General features: G+C 46.7%; 1 long non-coding RNA gene across 1 annotated transcript; it reads right to left on the bottom strand.

Moving 5' to 3' along the window:
* Positions 1-464: 464 nt before the first annotated feature.
* On the bottom strand, positions 465-3136 carry LOC122235065. The gene is made up of 4 exons (XR_006213173.1): positions 2902-3136; positions 1876-1997; positions 1296-1422; positions 465-968 (listed from the first exon to the last, which is right to left on the bottom strand). It is a non-coding gene; the product is annotated as an uncharacterized LOC122235065 (long non-coding RNA).
* Positions 3137-6605: the final 3469 nt, after the last annotated feature.

Genomic DNA, 6605 nt, shown 5'->3' with positions numbered 1-6605 from the left:
ACAGAGAATTCAACTCAGAAGCGTAAGATGATCAACTGGAAATCCCAGGACGGCCATTGTGTGCCAGCCTGAGAAAGTGATCTGTTCAGATTGAAAGAGAAAGCTCTGGTGATGCAGGAGACAGGTTTCCAGTAACTATAAAAAAAATGTAAAACTGAGAGTGTAGAACTGTTTAAGTTTTTGGAGAACTACTGACAAGCGTATGACAGAAGGTAAGAACACCGGAAAAGAAAGCAGTGGGTACACAGAAAATAACCCATAGAAAATCAAGGCAATTATTTTTTTAAAAAAATTTTTTTAATGTTTATTTATTTTTGAGATGGAGAGAGACAGAGCATGAACGGGGGAGGGTCAGAGAGAGGGAGACACAGAATTTAAACAGGCTCCAGGCTCTGAGCTGTCAGCCCAGAGCCCGACGCTGGGCTCGAACTCACGGACCGCGAGATCATGACCTGAGCCGAAGTCGGCCGCTTCACCGACTGAGCCACCCAGGCGCCCCAAATCAAGGCAATTATTAACTCCAGGTAAAACAAAACGTTGAAGTCTACATAACTGCATACTCTTTTGCCTGGTGGGGACCAATATTTACATAGTCATAATTCTATAAACGTTACTTACCAGCTTAACCAAAAATTGTGGATAAATCTTATTAAGGGATGTGAGTGTGGAAAGATATGTAAGGGAGCTATTGTATAAAGCCAAGAGTATGGGTTCTACATTCAGGTAGGTCTGGCTCAAATACTGGCTTCACCACCACCCTACTGGGTCAACTTGGGCAGCTTATTTAAACTTCCTATGCCTCGGTTTTCCTCTCTGTAAAAGGGATACTCTCTCATAAGATTGCTATATTAAATAATCTACACAAAGCCCCATATATAGTTAGTTCGTCACATCAAATTCATCTGCTATCTTTCTGTTTGTTCGACTGGAAGGCAACATTCCACCGCATTTCTCAGCTTGACCTCAGGCTGTAAAGACAGGGCCAGTGGAGGGAAGGGAAATTCAATGTTTTGAGACATCGCAAGAACACAGTTTGTTAGCAGTAACCCTGTGGTGGAGGCAGAAAGACTTGCTAAGGAAGGAGGTTCCTGCACAGCATTCAGAGACCTCCTGTTCCTCTAAGACGCATTTTCATTTGAAAGTCAGAGGGACAAAAAGGAACTCAGGAAGAGCACAGCTCCCTCCTCATTACGGCATGAGCTGCAAAGTGGCTGGACCATAATCACCAGCCGAGGAACCTCCGTCCCCAAACTCTTCCAGGGCAGAGAGGATGGAGAGGGAATCAAGACACTCACTCTCGAACCACTCCTCTGCTCAGGAGTGACCACGTGGCTTTCGGCAGGTCCCTTCACTCTTGTGTTGCCAGCTGAGCGATGGTGACTTGGGCCTGGTGTCCTTGGAGAATCCATCCACCTGTGGTGTCTGTGATGGGTTTTGAGCTCTTTACTTTCTCTGCCTCAGCTTCCCCTACTCCGACTATTTTTGTATAGTAGGGGAAAGGAGATTTTCCTGACAGCCTCCCAAATCACTGGGAGGAGTTCATGCTGAGCTGATAGGCCACGAGCTCAAGGCCATCAAGCCCCAAAGCCAGGATTTGTCTCTCTTTCATATTCTCCCCTATGCTGTGGCCATTTGGGGTAGGATTGTCCTGTGGGGCCTTGTTGAACCTTCATCCACACTGCTGGTGGTGTTCAGGTCTCAGGGCCAATCTTGGGGCTTGGATGAAGCGTTTGGTTTCCAGAATAGCGTACCGGGGGCCCACAGGAGACCCAGACCCCATCCGTTTCTCCAGCTCAATTTTCCCAGTGACCCAGCAGTAAAGGATACAAGTTGTTTGCCCGACTATTCTGTGAATAAAACGGGTTTGTCTCCCACCTGGCTCTCTTTCTTGCATATGCGGTTCTCTTGGCCTGGATCTTCAGAGGGCAGGAGAAATGAGTCTTAGGGTCAGAGTACTGTGTCCCCACCTTAAACTCCTCATGAGGTGCAGGAACTCACTGTATAGGTCAATAGAAAGATGCTGACGTCACTACATTGGCGTGCATCCTATCAAATCTCCATGAGTGCTTGTTACATCAAATGGAACACAAAACAAGGAGACGTACCAAGTTCTTAAGAAGCCCGGGGAGAAGCCCACGGCTCTACCTGGCCCAAGGGTAATGGGGAGGTGTTCCGAAGGTAATGACTGACCCCATCCCTGATGTTCACCCTGAGATGTCACTTTCGTAATGACCTTCCAATAACAGTGACTCAGTTGAGCAAGTCAGGCCCTTTAGAAACGTTTTGACAGTCTCCTGCCTTGGAGAAGCTCAGCAGTTATTAAGACGGCAGCTGGCAGCCCTGCCAAGCGGGCAAGGAGTCCCCGCTGAGGCTATTATAAAAGGAAACCATGGGGGAATGCACTAGAAAAGCTAAAGATTGGATACGGACCCCAGACTGGGGCTCCCTGAGCCTTTGATTAAGACAGGCCAAGTTTGTTCTCCCCGCTCTGGAAAACGTGCTTTCTGAGACTCCAGGGCCTAGAGTTCTAAACAAGGAGGCTGTTAAAAGATAGATTAAAAGGCATAAAAATAGTGTAAGATTCCACGGCACAGTGAGGCCTGTCAGGTCCCGGCTCACAGAGGGGATTGCTTTAAGGCGATGATCAAAATGAGTCACCAGTGTCTGCTCGGATTGTGCTGATGCCTCTTGAAAAGGCAAAAACCGGGACTATTGTTTGTGTCAAAAATACTTCTGAAGAGGCTGCAGAAATCAAAAGGTGCTGATGTGCCAAAGTCGGGAGACTGATAAAGGGGAGAAAGAAAAGTTGGGAGTCTTAACACGTAAGGGCCAACAGGTAAGCAAGAGTGCACTTCGGAGTAAGTTGGGAGAGGGGCCGATGGCGGGAAGAAGGGGACTCACGGCGGCAACGTGCGTGTCCCCGCTCTGTCACGAGGGAGGCCCTCCCTTTTATGGAGCTCCTACGATGTGCTAAATATCGACCTCGTCACCTTCCCTTGACACTCAGGCAAAAACGATAGTTGCTTGAGGGGGCTGTGTAACCCCTAAGATGTCATTGCCCCTCTCTGAACCTCAGTGTCTTCTTCTGGAAAACGTAGGTAATCATCCATACGTCCCAGGGTGGTTGAGACGTAGGTCGGTTTGCCAGGTCTGTGGTAAGAGTCCCACAGGGTGGGTAGCTATAACAACAGACCTTAATTTTCTCACAGTTCTAGAAGTTGGAAGTCTGAGAGCAGGGAGTCACCAGGGCTGGGGTCTCCTGGGGTCTCTCTCCTGGGCTTGCAAGACGGCCACCTTCCTGTACCCTCACATGGCCTTCCCTCTGCATATTATCTGTGTCTTAATCTCTTCTTATGAGGACACCACTCGTATTGGATCGGGTCTCACCCACGCGACCTCATTTTATCTGAATTATCTCTTGAAAGTCTTTGTCTCCAGACGCTGTCACATTCTCAGCTCCTGGAGGTTAGGGCTTCCGCACGTCAATCTAGGGGACACGATTCACCCCTTCTCAGGAGTTTAGGTGAGATGTCATGGGTAAAAAGACCAAGCACCTAGGAAGGGTTCGATGTGTCGTCACTGAATGTAATGAAAAATTAATTGTAATAGTGATGACACTTACTGAGAACGTGTTACACCGTGGCCACTGTGGGGAACACACTACCCACGACGCTTGTGCATTATCGAACTCCTGGCGAACCTGTGACTCAGGTCCTATTCACATCTCCACTTGATTAATAAAGAAACTGAGAAATAGGTGAACTAGGATGGGGAATGGTCCAATGTCATACAATAACTCACGAAGCCAGAATCCAAAACTCCATCTGTCTATTTCCAAAACGCTGTGGTCCTTATCATTCCACTGGGTGGTTTCCCAGAAGGGTAGACAGCCAACGTTGGATTAATCTGAAAGGTGACCCAATATCAAGCTCTCCTCTCCCCAGGTCTCCCCAGGCCCTCTGAAACTCCTCACCAACCGGCCAACCTGCCCTCCTTTGCATTCTTCCGAGGACGGGGCACTCGCTCTCTGCCAAGGCAGCCAGTCCCAATTTCTGGACAAATCCAATGGTTGAAAAGTAGTTCCTCCTCCAGGCAAACGGATTGATTTCAGATTCAAAATCGGTACCAAGTAGAGTCGTGCTCGATCATCACTTCCAGGGAGGGAATCTTTGACAAGTTCCCGTTGCTTTTAAAGGTAAAATAGTCATAACTTGCTCTTAAAAACTGCCAACAGCACGAAGAGAATCAAGACTGAGGACCGAAATCGCTTTCCTCTCCTCCTGTTCACACCATCAGCGGGGAACAGGCCGACTGTGGAAGATCTTCAGTCGAGGCTAAATTTATATTCATTCATGTGTCACCGGACTGTGCTTTCTTGCGTCTCTTCTCTGATCAATGCACTCATTAAAGACCCAGGCTCGGCAATAGATTCACCTTAATGCCTGTCACCCTCGGGTTTCAATAACACAGGCTCTGAGCACCTCTAACAAGCCACTGAAGAATGAAGAGAAAAAAGCTCTTTCTTTCCCTCTTTAGATAGAGTCCTGAAATTGTTTCTCTTCGTCCTTTAAAAATGATTCTGTTGACTCTATTAATTTTATTTAGGAGCTTTAAGGGGCACATAAGGGAAAGGGGAGGTTGGGGAAATATTTATGTGCAGCAAAAGGTGTTCATGGGAGCCCATGTGTATTTATTCCAAACCATTGACCGATTTGAGCACCTCTGTTTTGCTGAACTTGACATATTTGCTGGAACGCTTAACGTAAAAGAATATTTGTTTCACTCTTACCTAATGGCTTTTTTATAAGTTGATTTATTTTGAGAGAGAGAGAGAGAATGAGCGGGGGAGGGACAGAGAGAGAGAGAGGGAGACAGAGGATCCAAAGCAGGGTCTGTGCTAACAGCAGAGACACCAACACAGGGCTAGAACACATGAAGTATGAGATCATGACTCGAGCTGGAGTCGGACGCGTAAGTGACTGAGCCACGCAGGCGCCCCTAACTGCTTTTTTTCTCTTAACAGAACCACGTTTTCACTTGGGCACATTTCCTTCTAGTGTCTGTCCACACGCTCAAGTATTTTCACAGCTCCAACGCGATGTGTGTGTCGCGTTCTTACTATTATTTTTACTACACAATCCATCCTAAGTACTTCCTGTGTTCTTGTAATTAACTTCTTGTTACTGAGTGATGTAGGGTATTCCCACTTCTTATCCGTCCCTGTTAGATGATGGCCTTTCTCCTCACAACTATCTAGAAGGCAACAATAGATATCTCCATGCATGTCGCTATTTTCTTCAGTTCAGCTATTTTAGGTTTGAGCCCCCTGGACGGGCTCACTGGGTCAAAGTCTGAGAGCAGTCTCATGACTCCTGTCTATATGCAAGTGTGCGCTTTTTTTCTAAATAGAGCTTAGCCATTTATAACACATCAGCGTGTGAGAGTGTAGCAGTTTTAGCCACCGTGGAAGACAGTATGAAGGTTCCTCAAAAAATTAAAAATAGAAGTACCCTATGGTCCAGAAATCGCACTACTGGATATTTGCCCAAAGAATAGGAGAATATCGATTCAAAGGGATATACGCACCCCTATGTTCATTGGAGCATTATTTACAATAGCCAAACTATGGAAGCAACCCAAACATCCAATGACAGATGAATGGATAAAGAAGATGTATACACGACGGAATATTATTTGGCCATAAAAAAGAATGAAATCTTTCCATTTGCAACCGCCCGTGTGGATCTAGAGAGCACAATGCTATGCGAAATCAGAGAGAGACAAGATTTCACTCCTATGTGGAATCCAAGAAACAGAACAGTGAGCAAAGGAAAACAAGAGAGACAAACCAAGAAACAAACGCTTCAACTATAGAGAACAAACTGAAGGTTACCGGAGGGGAGGCGGGGAGGGAGACGGGTGAAATGGGCGATGGGGATTAAGGGGTGCCCTTGTCGTGATGAGCACCGGGTGACGTACGGAAACGTTGAGTCCCTATATTGTACACCTGAAACTGACACAACGCTGTATCCCGTCTACACTGGAATGAAAGTTTAAGAAAACAGCACGTGCCAGTTTTGCCACCGCTTTACCAACACCAAAGAACACGTAGACACCTACGCGATGAGCTTCCCGACTGGTCTTCGTATCTGTACATTGACTTAATTCTTACAGGGAAACGCTAATCACCCTTGAAGACCTTCACCCTTTAACACTTGGCTGGCTCAGTCAGAGGAGCATGTGACTCTTGATCTCGGGGTCATGAGTTCGAGCCCCACGTGGAGTGTAGAGATTACCTAAAGGGAAAAAACTTTATCTAAATAAATAAATAAATAAATAAATAAATAAAACGTTCACTATCACTCGTATGGGGCCCAACTCTATCACCTGAAATCTAACCACCGCTATGATCTCAGCTACCCATTTTGGATGCCATGCCGCTTCATGCCTCTGAGGACTTAATCAATGGCTTTCTGCCCGTCTATTCCGTTGAAATAAGCAGTTTATGACGGGTAAGCCATCCACCTAGCTTAGGAACCGAACGTCTGCCGTGTGGTCTTCCCTGCGCCGGGAGCCGCGATGGCCGTGTTTCTTTAACAGATAGG

Source organism: Panthera tigris, chromosome F2, assembly GCF_018350195.1.
Source record: "Panthera tigris isolate Pti1 chromosome F2, P.tigris_Pti1_mat1.1, whole genome shotgun sequence".
Lineage (NCBI taxonomy): Eukaryota > Metazoa > Chordata > Mammalia > Carnivora > Felidae > Panthera > Panthera tigris.
This window is presented reverse-complemented; position numbering and strand designations above follow the sequence as displayed.